Source organism: Harpia harpyja, chromosome 14 (assembly GCF_026419915.1).
Source record: "Harpia harpyja isolate bHarHar1 chromosome 14, bHarHar1 primary haplotype, whole genome shotgun sequence".
NCBI lineage: Eukaryota > Metazoa > Chordata > Aves > Accipitriformes > Accipitridae > Harpia > Harpia harpyja.
Genome location: NC_068953.1, coordinates 25,780,720 through 25,802,386, shown reverse-complemented (window position 1 = coordinate 25,802,386; position 21,667 = coordinate 25,780,720).

The window sequence follows — 21,667 nt, the reverse complement described above, 5'->3', positions numbered from 1 at the left end:
ACTAAACTGGAGTTTGGCCATTGCCTATGAATCTAGCCAGAATAGGTATTTAAGCATGTAATGGGCTAATTTGGGGTCAGGGTTTGCATGTGATTCCTTCCAGATAGGTGGATTCCTGTTTTATGTGTTGGAAAGGGTTCCCTGTGGCCACGTGCATGTCAAATGATTTGCCGAGATCTATCAAAAGAAAGTGGCCACCTTAACCCCACGAGTCCCTCTGGAGTGGTCCCTCTGGTTCCCTCTTTGCCACAGCTAAAGGAGACCGTGTGTGCGTGAAGGCAAGCCTGTCCCTCCTGTCTTGGAGGCTACTGCTGTGCGCTTTCTTTAAAGACATCCTTGTGTGTTTTCTGGGCATGCCTTTCATTACTGCTAGCTTGTGCTTGAGTCAGGTTTCTCTCTTTTGGGGCTGGCTTTCAGGTCCTCTTGGTTTTGGGAACATTGAACATACATGAAGTAATAGATTACTTGTTTCAAAGTTGAGAAGGATATAAAAATATTCCACACTGGCAATGCCTCTGAATAGCTTTCACAATTTCCTCTCCCCACCACCCCCACGTATACTTTCTCTCCTGTGTGTTTCTGGAGTAATACGGTGCAGGGCTTTGCGTTGGCTACAGTCAGCTGTGTCCTCCATCGCCCACTACTGCTTCACCTGGTTGTGTGTCCCAGGGAATCACCCATCATAGTCTGAGCTATGGGGTGGGAGAGGGAGATGAGCGGAAGCATTTGGTGCCTCAAGACAGTGAGATCTTTCTTACTGCTCTGGGGGCACTTCATAGTATGTGAGCATGATTTCAGCCTGGGATACCAGACTCAATTTCGTTAAGGGTATATACGATAAGATTATGCCTGTCCTGATCTACCCTCTTTATTTCCTTCTCTCTTAGTCATAGCATTCAAAATGATTAAAACAGATTAAAATGCAAACCAGCGCCATAAGCAGAATGTAATAGATGGTTTTCATGAAAAAACATTAAAATAAAAGATAAATAATTTACGACTAAGTCCCTCATCAACTTTGGATGGCCATAAAACAACGCTAACGAGCTACCGCCCAAACCTCAAGAATTTGTGTAGCCAGACTACCCGAGTCTGGCTCTTGTCTCCCTGAATGTGTCTCAAATTGCAACATGCTCCATATGCCTTTCTTAGACAATCTTACCTTATAGCCTATAATTTTCATGCATGTAGTTTCAAATTTTAAAATAACTGCATTTATATGCATCTGAAGATTTATAGGCATACTGAAAATGTTCAGTATTTTACAAATGTAAGTGTTTATTAATGAAGCCTCGCAAGCCACCTGTATGTCTGGTTAGTCATACCCTTGGTTTATAGAGACATCAGGGGACAACAAGGAACAAGAGCTCATGCAAGGTATGAAGGAGAACTCTGGCATGACTACAAACCAGGTTACCAAACTAGCAGATTCTGGATTATTGGTATTTCTGAAAGGTTTTGGCACCAGCATTTTCAGCACTTGCAGAATACCTCTGAGACAGGCAGGTCATAGCAATTTAAAGTTCTTGGTTTGTTTTTTGTTTTTTTTTTTTTAAAGTTTAGTTGAGCTATAAATAAGCATCTGTACCTCTAACATAAAAATGAGACCGAATACTTTTGATGACTATAATGAATATTATCTCTAAAATGGGATGTGACTATGTTCATAGATGTAAATTTGATGGGCTGAATAGCCTGGGAATACTTCAGGAATGCTTGAGGAGCTTCTTTCTGTTCAGATTACCAGTTCTTTGCCATATGGATGGGTGTAAATGGAGATTGATGGGAGGAGCTGTTATTGTAATGTACCCATTAAGATGGTTCCTTTGTTTCAATATGTAGATTGCATTTTCAAGAAGATGTGAAGCTAGTTTAAACAAAATGAGATGTATAGAAGCTTTATGTTTTCCTTTCTCTTCAGCTTCTGTTCAGACTGATATAATTTTCAGGAAAAGGTTAGTAGTTTGTAGGGATTATAGCATATTGGTGCAGAACAAAATTTCAGTCCTCGACAATGTTTTGAATGGAAACAGCAACATCTCATGAAAATGCATTTTAGTGAGAAGGGTGAGGAGATCATAATTTGATCAGCGTACACTCATTCATTTTAGAATAATTCTTGAGCTAAAATGTGCTATTGGTGTGTAAAGAATTCCATTCACTTTATACTCTGCAAAACAAAATGTTTAGCAGGCTTGATTTTAATTAAACCTTTTGTTTGGGTTTACCTGTCAACCAGTATGCAGTACTGTTCTGGGACACACGTGGGAAGTCCACACCTACATATGCAGTTTCAGGGTTGCTTGAGCGATGCTCCACAAGGTATGACTGCAGTGTTCCTCTCCCCTACCCCGGCGACCTTCTGCTGTCTGCTGTAAGGAAACACATTTGGTGAAGGAAGGTTTTATGAATTGGCGAAGGCAGTCAATCAGATTCAGTTGTACTCTTATGGGTGGTGTCTTGTACAAAACAATATTTTGGACATTCAGTTAAAATGAGGGAAGTTACTTTTTTTAACTGGACATCTTATTTACTTCAATTTGCATGCTATTTATATTTTTAAAGTTTAGTGTTTGTGATCTGTTTACTTTTCTACTCCAGCTCATTTGCAAGCTGACGCAGGATGTTGCATTCTAAGTTTGGAAACCATTTGACTTTGATACAAAAAGTAGATTGATTGTAATTCCCCAGATGAGAGCATGGTTACTAATTCGATTGGATATCTCAGAGCAATTTCTTGCCAGTGAAAGGACTGTATCTTTTCTGCCACAGTGAATTCCATACATTTTAATGTCTACATCTGTAATTTTTTTATGCTTTATTTTTAAATTATACCTCTTCTAAATTCTTTTGAAGACGCTGATTGCCTGTGTCGGAGATTTCTTGGCAGCAAGATGTTATTCATGCTGTGTATGTAAGCTCCACATTGTCTTAAAGATTTTGCGAGAAGCTGTGACAGACTAGACAGGTATTTGTCTTGTGAAAGGAGCTTCCTGTGTGATTTCAGCTGAGAGCTGAGTTTTGGACCCAACTTAGTTTTTAAAGGCTAGACACATTTTAAAAAATCTAATTACTATTTTGAATAAACGGTAGCATTAATTGCAGTCAATTCTCTATAAAAGGAATAAACTATCACTTTAATTGCATTTAAATTCATAATACAAACATGTATCTTGATTAGAGAAAGAAATAGATCGGGTTAATTCTTTTCTTTGGTAATGAGTGAAATTTATACAGAAAAATTGCATTATCCTGTGGAGCTGTTGTTGGCTTCTTCCTGTAGCTGGTTCCCAGTCTTCAAATAGATACTCAAACACCCGACTGTCATTTAAGCTTTGGATATTTTTTCCTTCTCAGACAATAATTCCCTGCATCCAAAGTTGAAAGCTTTGCAGCTTTATGCTATCTCTGTTCTGTGGGGGTGCAGGTAGGAAGCAACTGTATAAATTGGCATGTATATTTCTTCATGGTATAATTTGCAATCAAGTGGAAATGAAACTATTTCAGTTTTGGTTTGTTTTTATTTTTCTTTTTACAACTGATTCAAACCCTTGCTTAAAAATTCCAAGTGTTAGTCTAGGAGGGGGCAGGAAAGAAAGGACACATGTCCCGAAACACTGCTAGGGAATGAAAGGTGCTGAACAGAATTATTTTCTGAAAGATTGAAACCTGGTGTGTTGTGTGAAGTCTAATTTTAGACCACATTATGCTGCAATATGGTATCAGATTCAAAGAGCAGCAGGTGTCAGAGAATCTGCTAGCTGACACTCCATGTTACAGCAGAAAAGCTTTATTAAATTCATTTTCTAAGCTGCAAATAGGACTCTGACATGGTGTGAAATTCAGCTAAACTGAACTTTTTCAGCTCCTGCTCTAGCATGTCATGGATTTTCTGTAATCACCCACTGTGATCTGGCTAGCCCAAGTTTGGAAATGCTGGCTATTAGCCTTAGCAGGAAAATTCTTTGCTTTCAAGCAATGTGTGCTTCCCACCCGCAACCTAATGAATCCTCAAGGGGGTCTGAAATGAGACAAAACCCAATCCTGAACCAAGCGAGAACAGGAAAATCTATTTCATGCCTTTCCCACAGGTGACGGGTCTAATTCACTGAGAAATATTTTGTGATGGGGCTGGGGTTATCTGGATGAAACAGCTATTTCTATTTTGAATATTTGAAATATGGCTATACCCTAAATTTCTGCGTATGAGTTGTTTTCCTGAAAATTTAAAAGGTTTGTCAGGGTAGAGATATAAATTGTGCGGACACAACTTACAGTGGCAAGGCTTTTTTTAATGCATGCTTTCTATATCAGTCCTGCGAACAGACGTAGCCACCCTGGCACAGGGCAGGGCTCTGCTCCAGCTCCTCCACAGTGGGCTTCGTGCTGCTATCTCTCCCGACCCAAATGGGAGACGCGTGCGCTGGGTTTGTGTCTCACGCTCCTCGGCAGCCGGAGCTCTGTCTCGCGCGTTTGCGGCGCTTGCCCTCCAGTTTTCTACTCCTGCCTGAGCAGGCTGCAAAGCGTTGGCTTAGCGGTACATAGGCTAACAAAGTCTTCCAGAGATAGACAGATAAGAGGGAGGAAATACTTGCAGTACTGCTAATTTGACTGTGTAGTGCCCTGATTTTACCTGTGGTGGTTGTGTAAGGGGAATTCAGTAGCCATAGCAATAGGGACAGTGTTATGAGAAGAGTTGCCATTCATTTTAGACTGCGCTGATTGGGTTTAAACATCCCTGAAAGTGTTGGGGAGCAGCAGAGGAGTAATTGTCAAGGCTCTGAGAAGCCTGTGGAATTAATTTAGAGAGCTCCCCTCGGACAAAACAGTGTCAGGTAAAGACGGTGCTTTATACAGATCAAATGCGATCAGCTGGGCATTGCTGGCAGTCCTGGGGAGTAGCAGAACACAAATAAAAAGGAAATGTTCAGGCTGCAAGTTAAAGTCCCTTTTTTTTTGGGGGGGGGGGGGGGGGAGGAGGAATCTTCCCTGCCTCTTTTTTTGGAGATGATTCCACATCTGATCTCGTAAAGGATAAAGACGTAAAATGCACAGGAATACTTTCTAGGGGTGCTTATAACTGATGGGGTTTTTATTCACAGTTTGGGTCCTTGTTGGGAGTCTGAACTGCCTTTAGCCAGTCAGGCTGCTTTGCTCAGAAAGGTCCTTAGCAAAGGAAAGTGGATACGCATAAAAATCTTCAGGGAAGAACTGGAAGATTTGGGGTTTGCATATAGACCCCGTCACAGTCTGGCTGTCTGATTGCTCCTGTAAGCTGTGAAAGATTGCATTTTTGGGCAGTGCAAGGTACTGCTTTTTCTTACCTTGTTCAAATTCTCACTCGACAGCCTGATGGTGCAAGAAGTACGCTCCCTGACTTTGGTTGCCAAAATAACAAAAACTCCATAATTTTGGTCATGTTTTCAAATACAGAAGTTGTATTTGATATAGGAATGCTTGTCATAATACATATGAAGTGCAGCTAAGCAATGATCTGATCAAGGGCTGGAAGATTGGCTCATGGGCCGGCAGATGCAGTGGGACACCTAAAAAGTTGCTTTGGCTTTGTAAGCAGTATGGGGATGTGAGTCGAGCTGTGTGGAATCTGAGTGGTTTGGAGTTCATTCAAAATGTGAAAGTAGGGTAATGTGGCCTCGTCAGTTTGCGGGCAAACATAAATAAGTTTGTAATAGTCAGTGCAAACCATTCATTCAGCAAGATTTTGAAGCTAGATTCAGTGTAACTGTGTTGCTCCATATGAATCCATGTTGAGTTTCTTTCTGTAAATGAGCCTGAAATTCTAACCAAATCCTCAACTGAGGTTTGAAATATAAAGTTAAGAACAATATTGTTGGATTCTGGGTGAACGCTTCAAATGACTTTCAGGTATCTCCAGTAGGCTCCCACTACACATAATGCATCAGGGTACTTCTAAGTAGTAGCCAGAAATGCCAAGCACCTACACCGTGCAGGGAGGCTGCAGTTCCACTCGATGTGCATTGTTAGAAAGGGTCTCTGAATAGCAATAGCGGTATTTTATTCTAACAGGTAAAACTGCTTGTATTTGGGATAGGAGTTTTTATTCCGTTCATAATGTTTTACAAGGAAACAAGACTTCAGACTGGGCACTCCATCAGTATTTTGGAGAAGAAGGCAGGAGAGCTCTAATTCAATTTCTGGCACCGCTGTTTTTGTGCAGAAACCTTCAATATCATCATAATGTGTTTTCAGACCATATTATGTGAAGGAAATCTGTGACTTCATCTCAAAGGTGACCTGCAAAGGAAACTTTAAAATTGGCTTCTACCACTCCTTTTTGTTTTGTTTTTCCCTTTGGGTTTTAAAAATGTTGTACAAAGGTCTGGGAAGCTTTGAATATTCCCAGCTTTCTGCTTGCAGATATTTTTTGTTATTATATTTAAAAATAACAGGAATGCAAAGTCTGCTTTTGCTGCTCTTCCCCCCCCCCCCCCCCCCCCCCCTTTCCCTGGACAACTCCTTGGGGATTTCAAGGACAGGAAAGTGAAACATGGCTCCAAGAGTCAGAGGCATTTAGTTTTTAGAAGAGCAGCTTTTTTCTAAGTGCTTGGACTCAACAGGTGCTAGTGCAACAAGCAGAATACTGGACGTGAACCAGCCTGACTTGACAGTTCTTCTCTCTATATAGTACAACTTTTGTTGTCTTTTGCAGTCATAATTACATTAGTTTTCATAGGGGTTTTTTAGGATAGACAAAGCATTAACTTTTGTTCTCAAGTTGTTTTATATATCACTGGTCAGAGGAAAAACTAAATTTATTTTTCTTTTTTTTTTTTAAAATAATTATGAAGAGAAGACTCCAGAAGTTCTAGGTTAGGAGCAAAAGTGAAATGAGCAGAAACTCCACAACCTTCAGTACAGATACAGAAGTATGTGGCTTCATGAGCTACAGTCCTGGTGCTATGCAGGATTCGGTAGCTGAACAGCCATGCTAAAAAAGGAAACCATTACTCTGTGGCTGATCTCGCTAAGGAAAGTTGGATGTTAACGTGCAGCAGGAATTTTACATTTGAAATCAGATCTGAGCGGTGGTTTAGCATGCAAACGTATACAGAGAGTAAAAAACATTCGTTATGTCAGTGGTACCTAAACCCTCACACCAGCGATGTGATGGGGTGAGCCAAGGGGTGTGTGGGGAGCAGGTGATTGGACTTGCTGCTCATTTTTGGATCAGCCGAATGGTGTGTGTGGAGGAGGCTCTTGCTGGTCTCAATCTACTGTTGTGTTTGAGGTGCCTCCTGAAAAGGTGTTGGCTGGGAGATGTGTGCAAACAAAATTGCTTATCTGGCTCAGAGCCTGCTTTCTACATATGCCTTGGGGGACTTATGGGGAAAATGATGTCTGGGAGCAGACTGACATGCAAAGCCCATGGGTCATACCTTGCGTTCCCTCTGTGTTATTTTGTCTGCTTGGTTGGGATGCTAACATAATGAATTTTAATTAAAAAAGAAAAATCTTTTGGTGGAAGCATATTCTCAGATGGAGGAAGTATAAATTACAGAATAATTCATGGACTATTTGCAGCTCTTGAGAATTCAGCTGGTCTAAATAATGTATGTTTATACATACGAATTGTGTGTGTGTCCCTGCATATTTTAAATGTTTGAATGTTTCACATTAAGAAACAAGTGAACAAGTGCTGACTGTAGAGTACTGGAACACTTGCCATTTTGGTTTTAATTTTTCACTATTATTATGAGTCCCGCACAGATTTTTATCTGCATGTTTTTCATACCTGCATTTTATTGCTGGCCTAAAACTATTTAGGCATGGCAGACAGACAGCATCTATTTAAATCCTGAAGATACTAATGAAGAGCGTTAGTAGAGATAGGGCAGCCATCATCCCACAGCTAATTAGGGATAAGAAACAGTGGAGGATCCAGTGCTGCTGCTGCCTCTGCCTGCCTATCTGGTGGGCTTGCTCCATTGCACAGATAGAGCTGCTTGGTGCCTCATGCAGAATAAAATTGCATGATGGATTTTCAGCGCCTGGCGCTCAGGCTGCTGTCTGTGCTAATGACAGTGCAGTCCCAGCACGCTGGCAAAGCCAGAGCACAAAGAGGCTGCAGGGCTGCTGCTGCCTGGCAGCGGGGGGGCACTTCTCTGGCTCGTGCAGATCTTGGCCTCCAAAATCTGCCTTTTTATAAGTAAAGGAAGAGATTCTCTCAGCTAGAAGAACAGAAAATGAAATGTTGTGTTTTGCAGTGTGTGTGCAAATATCTTAAGTATCACATGCTTCTTTAAACTCAGGGTGGGGAAGAGTTAAACAGATGACAGTAAATATTTGGAGAGGCAACTGAGCTTCTGGATGGTGGGAATCCGGTCATTCAGATGCCCAAGCTGCTAACGGTTTGCTTCTGTCACTCTGTTTAGACCTCAGGCTGTTACTGAACACTCTGAAGGAGACCCTGAAGATGAAAGAGGCTTTCAGCGTACAGCTGTGTCAAAGTCTGTCGCTGTATGGGCATAAGCCTTCAGCCTTGTTTTCCAGCTCTACCTGGCTATGGCTGCGCACATCGCTGTCCTGATTAGGGAAGAGAGCACGTTCTTTTATAACTATACCTACGTTGTGTTAATCTGATAGTGTATCCAAGTAGAATATACCAGTGATGAATTCAAGAAATCATGAATGAATTGGAATTAAATGGAAATTAATTGGCAAATCTGAAATAGGGCTGAAATGAGAGGATCTGCAATTCTTTTCTTCTAATTGCCGCATCGCAGTTGACGAGTACCTGCAGGTTACACGTGCTCTCTGAGAAGGCCTGAATGAAGCAATGCTAAACAATAAGCAGCTGGAAGGGATCTCCCTCATGTGGGTAGTCTGCACATCTCACTGCCCCGTGCTGCCGAACATAAACAGGGAAGGCCGCACCACTCACCAATCACAGAGGCCAGGGTTGAAATGCAGGGGCAAAGCACATTAGCGAGCGTTCAGGCTGCTTTTGAAAGATTAGGAAAGAGCCCTGCTACAGTGCTTTTGCTTGGCCAGCGTTATATGGATTCACAAGTCATTGCACAGATTGAAACCAAAATGCACTCACAGTGCAAAACAACAGGGTGAGATGTGAGAGCAGGGAGAAGACTCTTTGAGGAAATTCAGGTTCAGTATTTTGTAACAGTTTTGTTGGAGAAGGGGTCGTGGTCCAAATTTAGATTAATTCACTTGCATGTCAGGATAGCATCTAGTCCCAGCCATAAGGACTGTGTGAAAAATGGGTCCTGGTGAGAACCAATGGGCAGGGCGTCGCCAGGTGAATGTTGTGTTGGTGCCAGCAAGGTGCCGGTGTGGATCGCAGGCACTGCCCACAGCCTGGGCACACCACGGGCAAAGTACAGTAGAGGAGGATGAATGAAACAAACTGATGCTTGGGGGGGGTGGGGGGCACGCAGGGAAAGGCAGGGGGACTTGTTTCTTTGTGATGAAATGCTAGTTTCAGGTCATTTCAAACTCAAACACGTGGGGTGAAGGTGACATCAACATGTCCTGGGCACTGGAGTGATGGAGTGACATGGCTGGTTTAAGGATGGCCATGGAGATGGGTGGCAGTCCCATGTCAAGGCGGGGCTCAGTGTGTACCGAGCATCCTCACAGAGTAACTGGTTTTGGTCGTTACTGATTTGAGCTGGATTCCAATCAACAGCCTAGAGGCAAAAGCTGTGATATTTGTAGAGCATGATGACTTATTTAAATGCAAAATTCTGGCAATAATGCTTTCACCTTAGGATATTGAACTATCAATAGCTGCCTGTTAAATAGCCTTGTATTTTAAACAAGATATTGGTAGGAACCAGCATTCACTATTAAGTGTAAACAAGTCCCAGAAGTGTTGCCAACTCTGAGTTTTCTCTAATCTGCATAGCTATTAAAACTCCTTTTTTGCAAACCTGGCTAACTGTATTTTAGAGTTATATTTCTGTCACCACTCCTGCTCCTTGCAGGTGCAAAGAGTCACTTCCCAGCAAGACAGGTTTACCGCAGCACTTTTTGTGTTGGCTTACCTGGTACCAGATCTGCCAAGGCCCCATGAGGTCCCAGTCTGAGTGTTGGCTGTGGCTGCGTGCAGATTGCACACAGAGTTCAACTACCAGATGGGGGACACTAAATTGGCTTTGTCTAGCCAAGAGCTGGCAGACAGAGCACCACTGCTGCTCTCAGCCAGAGAAATACTGAAAATTGCTCAATCAACATAATTCATGAAGCTTTGTGGCAGGTCTGCAGCTCCACAGGCCAGCGTGATGGTGCCAGGTCAGACATGGAGCTGTGCAAACCCATGGCTGTGCTCATTTACTTGGAGAACGCGCGCAGATGCCTGCCGCTGCCCGGCACGATGGCTCTTGCAGAGGTGCTTTCAAGGGGAAAATGTTGTGAACGGCACCCTTGCCCAGTAATTCCTGCTTTGTTTGCAGAGAGGGGTCATGGCTAAGAGCTCTGTCCCTGATCTCTTTTATGATGTTGCCTTAAAGCACTCGGAGGACCATTGAGTTACTTGGCTTCCCCCACCCTACCTACCCTCCCTGTTCGTCATAAACTATAGACTCAAGGTGAGGGGAAAATAGCACACCCGTTTAAATCTTTATGGGCAGAACTGAGCAAATACTCTGGCAAGTCTTCTCAATCATTCTTTCAAACAGAAAAAGGTTTAATCTGTGGGATAGTATTTCCAGCCCTTACTTGCTTTTTGTGCTCTGGGGCAGTGGGGTTTCCAATGAGCTTGCCTTGAGCAAATGGAGTCTTCAAAGGTCCTGGCAAAAGTGAGAAGTGCTGTGAGCTGTGGAAATGTGCTGCCTCATGGTGCTAGGCGAAGTGTGCATTTGTATCCAGTGTGTTTGACTGTCCAGCTGAAACATCCTCTTTGTTCGGTCAAAAAGTGGAAGAAGGGGCTGACCGTGAAGAGCAAGCAAATGGTGTGCAATGGGGAACTGCTCACTACTGTCGTGATCAGAGAGTGAGCAGTCCTGCACTGATAATACAGTCAAATAGATGTAGGCCAAACATTGAATGAATTTAAAAATAAATAAAATTGTGTTGTTCCATAAGCAAACAATAATACAGTATACTTTTCAGCTGGTAGCTCTTATAGGCCTGAATCCTCCTACAGACTATCCAGCGTATACGTGCTGGGGTGTAAATGTTTGTAAACATGCAGGTAAATCTGCATATATGTGTTTCTATTTTGGTCTAGCCTTGCTAATGCCTGGCAAAACTGTTCTGTAATATACTGTATGGAATATATCTTGCAAATATTCTTAAAGAATCAATTACAGAGTTAATTCAATAGCTATTAGTAATGAAACATAAATGCAACTTTACAATTCTGCCAGCTGGCTAAAGTAACATACTTTCATCATCTACAGAAGCAAAGTGTTTTTCAAATCTCTGGCTGAATATTAAAATCAAAAATTAAATTATAGTTACCAGAGGGTTTCATGGCGGTCTGTAGCCAGACCAAAGACGACTCCTCCCTCTCATGTGTCCTGCAGCAGCTCCACTCCAAAGCCTGGATCTGTAGCTCACCACATCTGCTCAGGTGGGGCAGACAACTGTCAAGAAATCTGTGTTTTTCCAGTACCAGCAGGAAACTGGTTAGGAGACTTCATCAGTTGGTTGATTTATATAAAAGAATGTAGATTTCTTTGCTTTAGCTTCTGGCAATAGTTTTCAATTTGTTTTGACCTTTTTTCTACTCCTGTCAATGGTAGCAATTAGTTTTGTTGACCACGGCTATGTTTCTAGGTCTTGTGGTGATATAGTATTTTTGGCTGGTCCTGTATAAGTTCCCATCCCCACACACGGTGTGGTTTCATGCAGGATGTCTTTCTATCACTTGCATGTCATCCCTATGTTTTCCATAACGTAGCACATCCTCAGTAATCCCGTACTTGATGCTATAACAGAGGCGCACAGTGGTATTTTGTAAGTAGCAATCCAGAAAACAACAGACTACTGCCATGTTAATAAAGTATTTCAGTAAACAGGATGGTAGTACAGTGTATTTTTATGAGGTGATTTGTTTCTGTTAGTGGCCACTGGGTGGAGGAAAAACTGAAAAAGCTGCAAGTAGGAGCATAGAAGAAAGTGGCCTGATTTCCAGGACATTCTGGGCGCCTGCAAGTCCTCTTGTCTTGCTGACAATACTCAGGAGCTCCTGGAAATCAGATCATTTGTTTAGGTGCCTGATTTTGAAATATGGAAGGCTGGGACTGGGCTTGTGAGAATTCCAAGACACAGTTTAACAAAAAGGTCAAGAAAAAAGTAAGCAATGACTGAGTGAGCGAAGCTTGGGCAGCGTGAGGTGGCACACTGAGCCAGCACCAGTGGAAACAGGGCTTGGAAGGGCGCTTTTCAGGAGGAGCTTGCTAAGAGACAGCAATCCTTATGCTTGCATTGTCCTTATAATTTTTCTCCCTATTAATTTAAGTTCTGGGGACCAGAGGATTTGCAAAAATCAGTGGGAATGTGACGGCCATACAAATACATTTTCTGTGTGATGTATTGCATATAGAAATTAACTGTGGGCGCAATGATTTAAAATATGGTTCCTTTTGATCCCCCTGTTTACGTTATTCTGAGGTTATATGCGAGAAATTACTGTTTATAACCTAGTTTCTTCACTCTCCTGCAGGCTGGGGATGAGACTAGCCCCTTAAGTTGCTGCTAACACTTCTGCAGCATGGGCTTAAAATGAAAATGAAGCAGTTGCTTGGAAACCCTCCTCCTCTTTGTGCTACTTACTTTACTTTCTCAATATGCCTTTTTCCAGACTATTAATTGTAAGTGGCAAAAATATTACAGGCGGAGCTGCCGGTGTCTTACTGTGAAAATTGTGTAACATTGCTTCTTACAAGCCTCTGATTTGATTGGCGTACACTTTGCCAGACTTCCGCCATTTTGAACAAAATTTGGAGGAAATTTTTGGTGCTGGGTGTCTCCCTAAACTATTTGGGAAAATTTCAACCAAAATGATTCCTGAGAATAGAGCTAGAGAACAACACACTGACAAAGAAATGTAGTGAACTTTTGAAAAGGTAAAACATTTCCATGCTTTGAAGCAAGGACCTGAAATTCAGTGGGGGAAGAAATGTCTGGCTTTTTACCCAGAGATATATGTTTTACTATTTCTAATCTATGCACATTTGGCTAAACTGTAAGCATTTCTATAGCTTAAAATTTGCATGTGTTCCATAAGGACAGCTTTGGTATATTTAGCAGCTAAAACCAGAAGTAATTTCAGCCGCACTGGCTACTCTAGATCTAACTGAAGTCAGCCCTCCAGGAGTTATGTCTTACTGAAGGGATATGCAGAAAGTGGATAAATTGTGTGCCAAGCAATCCTGATTCTGACATCTCTGAAATTCTCAGCACTTTGCAACTTTAATAACATTCTTACAGGATAGTTTTCTTGTGCAAAGTATATATTTTAAATTGGGCAATTTAAGCATCAGCTGCATATATCTTAGAATTTCTGCAGCACTTTTGGTATGGAAAACTAATTTTTTCCATCCAATTTTATTACTATCAATCTGTTGGGAATTCAAATGGGCATGGGATCCCATATCTTTGATAATGGGGATGTTGTTGCCAAAGGTTATGTGTAAAATTTAAAGTGTATGGATCCATTAAATGCCTCAGGGTTACCCCTATTATCTGTAGGAAACAGTCCCAGTGTATTCTCTGTGGGACTGGATAATACTGAGAAGGCAGCTTTCCTGACACTGGATCAATGATTTATTTTATTTTGGAAGTGTCTTCTGAGGAGTGGGGTGGGGGCAAGATAATTCTGAAGAGGGTTTAGCAGCATGAGATCTCTTGTGCAACTAAGCAAATAGCTGGGCAGTCTGGTTACACAGAGTTTCAAAGTACACTAATCATGCAAATATTTTTTGAGTAAAGTAGTAAAATGTTGTTTGTTTCAGTGGCATGCAGAATATGATACGTACTTTAAAATTTTTATGTTGAAAAAAATATTGGTGGGAAGCCCTGGATTGTAGGAGTGAGACAGGAATTATTTGCTTCTATATTTTTGGATGTTACTACAAACCTTTTTTTTTTTTCCTGTGTGCTAATGGCAGCACTGTGTAACCAGGTGTAGAGAGGCACAGCAGAACCATTCTGTGTTCAGCAGACTCTCATGTCTTTCCGGGACTGGCATCTCCTAAATTAGGGTAGGATGATGGGTATGTGTGGGCTAACAGGGCCACAAGGCATGATTTGAATAGAATCAAAAGGGGTGTGAGGTAGGGAAGAGATCAGACACATGGTTTTTTGACTGTGAAACTTGGTTTAAAACAGATGTATTGCTTTATAGTCAACAAAGGACTACCATCTACCTGAGCTGCCTGGGCCTTCTTTTTCTACCTGAAAAGTTGGTTTGGAATTTGAGGACTTTGGCAATTTTTGAATGTTTTCAATATCTGGAAATCCTGGAGAGGCAGTACCTTGCACAGACGGTGTGCCCAGGCAGCTTGACATGGCCCAGATACCCATCTTGCTGGGCATCCTCTGCTCAGAGCATATGGACTTGTTACTCCCTGGGATGTCCTGGTTAGAAATGCTGCAGCCCAGGCCTACCAACCTGAACTCACACGGATGCTGCATCTCAAATTTCCGTATCCCAGAAAGCTGGCAGAAACTACATATCAGCAGTGCTAAAATATGGCTGAAAGCTGTGTGCATCTATCAGGAGCTGTGTGCTGGCATTCCCTCACTCAGCAGGAGTGCGATGAGTTTTTCATTAATATTAGCTCTCTGGAAGGAGCAGATGGTGCCAAGATCTCGCACCTCAGAGCCAGAATTACAGTTTGGAGCAGCTGCATCATTTTCATTAGCTCCAGAGTTTCACAGACCCCTTCTAGCCTTCATTTACCTTTGTAAGTGGGGTGAGAGTGCCAGCTCAATGAACTGATGTGTTAAACATGAATAACATGTTGAATGATTATTCTGAGCATCAGTGCTGACTGATGAGGGAGTGCCACGTTTCCAGCCTCTCTCTTGCTGATGGCATATGTTGCTTTCACCGATAAAATCTGTAGACTCTAGAAAACTGGCTCCCAAGTCACCTGGAGAAGGCCATAAGGCGGCAGCAGCAGGGCTGTCCAAGGGCTGGATGGCAGGAAAGCCTCTGGCAGTTCTGCGTAACTGCTGCCTGGATGGTGAGACTCTTGAGAAGAGGTAGCAGAGAGGCAACCTGGGAAGAATGGATTAGATCAATATTTTGTACTTGTATTTTTGTGTATCGGATTGGTGAATGTTGCATCGACACAGACATGTTTCATAATACCGAATGGTAGAACAGGAGCATTTTTAATGCTATAAAGGACAACAATAAAGTGAAGATATCTAAATGAAGATAAAGATACTGTGGTGGACCAGTAAGATGTAATCCTTACAGACAGTGCAGAGATGGAGAGGAAAAATCAGAGGATCTTGATGCAAATTACTCAAAGGCTTCTAAACCAGAAACAGCAGCTTCAGGTTGCAGTGGTGCGGTAGGTTTCCATAGGCTGATTCAATTAACTATAGTCTGCTTAAGCTCACTAGGAATGTGTTCAGACACATGACTGAAGATACAGTGTGTGTAGCTTGTACCAATAGCAAGTGGAATTTTGAACATTTGGCTTAAGTAATGCAAAGTGTCATTTGCTTCCCAATGCACTCTAATCTGCTTTAAAACACAGATGGGTCGTCTCAATACCATAGCGTTACAGACTTTAAATGTCCTGTTCATGGCAAAATAATTTAACTCTAAGAGAAAGGATATCTCCATCTCGGTGTTTACATTCATTTGTCTAACTGCTCTGACTCTGGCATACAACCTCTCTTTTCCAGGATCTGATCTGCATACAGAAGTCAATGGGTACATTGCTTTCAGCTTGGCAGAGGCTATAACCAGTACTGATGGAGATTATTGCTCTTGCTACACTGTAAATTTGGACAAGCTAGCTAAACAGTGCAGTCTTTTAAGTGGATGGCTGTGAAAGGTTTTTAAATCTTATCTTTTGTCCCTTAACGGCTTTTCCCTGTTTGTTTTTTCTTGTTGATCCACTTGGTTTGATGCAAATAAAGTGAAAACATCCAGGAATACAAAAAAAAGTATCAGAAAATAACTTTCAGAACACTTAAAAGGGACTATCTAAGACTTCAGCTAGGTATAAAGGGATCTCATGGTAGCATTTATTTTTTTGAAGAAGAACTGGTTGATTATTACTGTGCCTGGATTTAATGGAGTGTAATTTATTCCTTTCCCTAGCAACTGGCAGTTAAACACAACAGGTGAAATACATCCCACTGAAGCAAAGGGCAAAACTCCCACTGTCTTTGGTGGGACCAGGAATTCACCCGAAGTGTACGTGGAGAAATACTTTGAACATGATGTTATAAGCTATGCTTTGTGGTAGTAAAGAGCTTTTATTAAGCTTACAGCTCTAGCTATTCACATGATGCATTTGAGTGGTCTATGCTGCACTGCCGTTTTTCTGACTACTTAAGGGCATGTATAACTAATTATAAAAGTGGAACGGTGGCTGTGTGTGCATATTTCTTTTGGGCAATAGACACAAACAGGGCTTCCAGGTGCCAGCCTGTGTCTGTAAGGTGGAGGAAATGTACCTCTTGTAAGAGAGGGAAGTCTCCTCCCAGCCTTTATTTCTTTTTCCTGGGCCAAAGGAAGGCTTGGAGTCAGGTCCACCAGGCTTCTGCTCCAGCCTTGGTCATTGGGATTGACTGACACTATGACTCCTTTAATCAGGTCGGTTAATGAGTCCATGTTTCTTGACCGACTGGTACCTACTCCCCCCCTGCAGAGTTACACACCTCACAGTAAGACAGTTACTGTGATATCCACTAAAAAAAACCCCAAAACAACAACAACAACAACAACAACAAAAACAAAACCCCAACAAACAACCCCCCAAAACCCCAACCAAACAAAACTGCTGTCCAGCCACATTGCTTCTTGTCTGCCTCTGTCTGCTTGCCAAGGCTTCATTAAGAAAAGAACTATTGACCTCATTAGTAAATTAAAAAGTTGGGCTGGGAACATACAAAATGTAATTTGCAGGGTGAGAGGGAGGAGGAGAGTACCCGAGGCAGGGATTAATAATTATTTTGGCCCAAACTGCTCTCATAGCAAAGAGATTCTTGTTTAACTCTGACACTCTTACCTGCTGAGGGGACTGCAGTCTCAGCCTGTTTTCTGCTTGCAGCTCTCCATCGAGGTCTCGGGAGGAGGGAGGGAGGACAAGAGAATTCACCAGAAATGAATGAAACACAGTCGAGTGGGAACGGAGCAACTGCTGCTCCCAGAACCTGGGAGCTCTTGCGGGGCTCTTGGCTGGTCACTTGTAGGGATATTGCTTGTTACAGGAGTGGAGTAGCCAGTACAGACAAAAAGAAATGTTTAACAGCAACAGAGGTGAATGCACTAATTTCACCACAGAAGTGCATTGTAGCCTCCTTCTCAAGGTAGCCTCAGATACCAGAAGAGTGTGATGAATGTCAAACATGCCTGTGCAGATCGCTTTCTGAAGGGCATTACATATGCACTTCACGTGGAGGTTATTTACATGTTTAAGCAGTGATCATTGTCCATTGTGCTGTAGTTCCAACAGATGAAACTCCCACAAAAACAGCTTCTGCTGGATCTCACCAAATAAGCCAGATAGTTTTGTGGTTGGCTGGTCTGCTGGTGAAAGCAACATTTACTAGTGTGCTTCGCACAAAGGAGGGTCCAAAATGGGAGAAGCTTTAGCTTTCTGCTGATGCTTCTTCCAAGGGTATCTCTCCTCAGGTTCGAATGTCAATAACTTGGAAGTCCTTTGGTAATACAACTTTCTTTGCTTGCTTTGACAGAGTGAAATGAAACTCCATGGTGGTATAAACGAATGTGTGGTGTTGTTCCCAGACACTAAATGCCCCACACTGTGCTCGCATGCAGGGAAGTGATGTTGGTCCTACTGCAGTCATGGGACAGAACAACAGATTCCCCCCCCCCGGTATAAGTTGCGTGCCTTGTTGATTCTTAAAGAAATTCAGGTTTAATACTCATTCATGCTACAGCTGCATGTGGGCTCCCATGGTATGAGAAATTGGGGTCTGTGACTTTTGTCTTTTTTTCCACGTAATTGGACGTGAAGGTTGACTTGAAGAGATTCTTCTGGCAGAAGTAGGGGGATCACTGAATACGCACTGGAGCTTTTCTTCTTTAAAGATAGATTTGCTTCATGAAACCCACATAAAGAAGTCACCATTTAGAGAGGAATATTAACAAAGGATTTTTTTTTTGTTCCCAAATCATAGCCTATAAAGTGAACACTGTGACTGTTAAAGAGATTTCCTGGGTACAAAGGGTAGGATACGTGAAGTGGGTTGACCCTGGCTGGACGTCAGGTGCCCACCAAAGCTGCTCTATCGCTCCCCTCCTCAGCTGGACAGGGGAGAGAAAATATAACAAAAGGCTCATGGGTCTAATGGGCAAAGCATGGACTGAACAATGTTAGAGAGCAGAATGTGGGCAATTTCTGTTGTTCTAATTGTGGTGAAGGGGCGAGGGGTGGATTGTGTGTAAATTGTCCACTTCCTTTCGGTGTTGTGATGATGTTGTTTTGATTTTGGTGTGAGGAATTCTTTTTTGTCGATGTGAGTGAAGATTGTGAAGACTGTGTGATAAATGTGGATTTTAATGATAATTCTTAAATATGTGATTCACAGAGGTGAGGGGTGGAATGTATTGGGTTTGCATGGCAAGGTTTTGGTAGTGGGGCGGCTACAGGGTTGGCTTCTGTGAGAAGCTGCTAGAAGCTTCCCCTATGTCCGATAGCACCAATGCCAGCTGGCTCCAAGATGGACCTGCCGCTGGCCAAGGCCAAGCCAATCAGCAATAGTGGTAGCACCTCTGGGATAACAGATTTAAGAAGGGGGAAAAGTTGCTGTGCAACAGCAACTGCAGCCAGAGAGAGGAGTGAGAATATGTGAGAGAAACAACCCTGCAGACCCCCAGGTCAGTGAAGAAGGAGGGGGAGGAGGTGCTCCAGGCGCCGGAGCAGAGATTCCCCTGCAACCCGTGGGGAAGACCATGGTGAGGCAGGCTGTCCCCCTGCAGCCCAGGGAGGCCCACGGTGGAGCAGATATCCACCTGCAGCCCGTGGAGGACCCCACGCTGGAGCAGGTGGATGCCCGAAGGAGGCTGTGACCCCGTGGGAAGCCCGCGCTGGAGCAGGCTCCTGGCAGGACCTGTGGATCTGTGGAGAGAGGAGTCCACAGAGCAGGTTTTCTGGCAGGACTTGTGACCCCGTGGGGGACCCACACTGGAGCAGTGTGCTCCTGAAGGACTGCAAGCCGTGGAAGGGATCCATGCTGGAGCAGTTCGTGAAGAACTGCAGCCCGTGGGAAGGACTCATGTTGGAGAAGTTTGTGGAGGACTGTCTCCTGTGGGAGGGACCCCACGCTGGAGCAGGGGAAGAGTGAGGAGTCCTCCCCCTGAGGAGGAAGGAGCGGCAGAAACAACATGTGACAAACTGGCCAAGACCCCCATTCCCCATCCCCCTGTGTTGCTGAGGGGAAGGAGGTAGAGAAAACCGGGAGTGAAGCTGTGCCCAGGAAAAAGAGAGGGATGGGGGGAAGGTGTTTTAAGATTTGGTTTTATTTCTTATTACCCTACTCTGGTTGATTGGTAATAAATTAAGTTATTTTTCCCCAAGTCAAGTCTGTTTTGCCCATGGTGGTAATTAGTTGAGTGCTCTCTCCCTGTCCTTATCTCAACCCACGAGCCTTTTGTTATGTTTTCTCTCCCCTGTCCAGCTGAGGAGGGGAGTGATAGAGTAGATTTGGTGGGCACCTGGCATCCAGCCAGGGTCAACCCACCACAATACAGTAACAGTTTTTTCAATTAATATAATATTAAAAATATACAGTATGTTTGTACAGACCTGAAAAATTATGGTTTTGTGATACAGTCAAGGAAGTAAAACAGTGAAAAAATACATTTTCATCTAGCAAGGCTTGACATATGCATCCACTTCAGGTTTTGTTAATAATGTTCTTAATTTGCAGTGTGTCATAGGAGGGCAGCATTAGTTATTGTAATGCTGTATTTATGATGTTATCAGTAGCAGAGCTGCAGTATAGTTTTCACTGCTGAGCAGAACTCAGATTACCGGGGATTTAACATGAAAGTTCAATAACAATAATTTAATATGTACTATGTACAGTTAGAATGATAGTTTTTTTTCCTCTCTCTCAGCAGGAAATAAATGTGTTGGATCATTAAGCCTTGCTACCCTGTTCCCCATTCAGAAAATAAATAGACATATAGGTCTGTATCATTCCATGGTTTCATTCTATGTAGTTACATTGGCTTTACTGGTGTGACACTGGTTTACATCAGGAAAGCCTCCAGCCCAACTGTCAAAGATAATATCTTTATATGGCCATGAAAGTCAAGGAAGAAATCATATCAGGATATCAAAGGTACTGACTGTATTTTAATATACTTTGGCAAAAAAGAAACTGAGGGATTGAGGGAAAAGTGTGTTTATTTTTCAGTCTTTGACTTCTAACTTCTGGTTTGAGCAAGCTGTCAAAGACCAAACAAACACTGATTTCTAAAACTTTTTCCAAGTGAATTTATTGCTCATGATACGTGCCGAATTAACAGCCCTGGAGACTGAGTGGGGCCTTTTAATTTGGGTGGATTTCAGGATTCCCACACAAAGCCTGATTGCTTCCATTTTTGGGAAGGGACTCTCTATTTGTCCCTCGTACAGTTCCAGGCATGCTGTTGATGCTTAATAAATAATCATAAATAACAATAAAGTCAGAATAATGTGATCTACGCAGCTGTCCTGGGTGGGGTTCGGAAGATGAGACCCACCTCGTACTGGGTCCCAGTGCTGCTGCACCTCTCCTGGCTGCTGCTCCTATACATACTGCCTATGGACCACAGGAGCAGCTGCTGGCCTCTGCCTGGCTCTGTAGGGGCTTTATAGGGTGCTCCAGCCTGCTCTCTTTTTCTTTACTTTGACAGATTTAGGAATCCCCAACTTAAAGGAAGGGATTTCTTTCTGCCTGCTGCTAAAAGTAATTTTTAATTGTCCCTTGTGGGGTCAGGCTGCTCATTTTGCACCTGAAGCTGAATGTTTTTTGAGCCAAAACAGCTGGGATTGTTGTATCGTTCCCACCGGTGTGAGGAGCAGACCGGCTTTCAGAACAGAGGGAAGGGTGCTGTAGCGCAAGCATTGACCCTTCAGCAGTGCTGCCACCACGGGTAGTTGTCCATGTACTTGATACGAATTAAGAAAGAAGGAATTGGAAGGTTCTGTGGAAAATTTCTCAAGCTTAGTATTACATAACAAACCGAAGCTGTTACGAGTTACAAAAGTTTCCCATCTAGCTTCCTGTTGGACTTAAGCATCAACCCTGGGCTTGCTTGGTTGGTGAGCCGGGGTAAGAACATCAGGGAATACTCTGCTCGTGTAAGGTGTCAGCCCAAATGTTGATTCCTGGTGTCACCACAGGAGCAAAGGCTGGTAGCACCTTGCAGGAAACACACCTCTTGCAGGATTGGTCTGCAAAGTCTTTCCCCTTTCCCCATCCAGTAAATCCACTGGATGTAGTCAGTGAGTGGAGC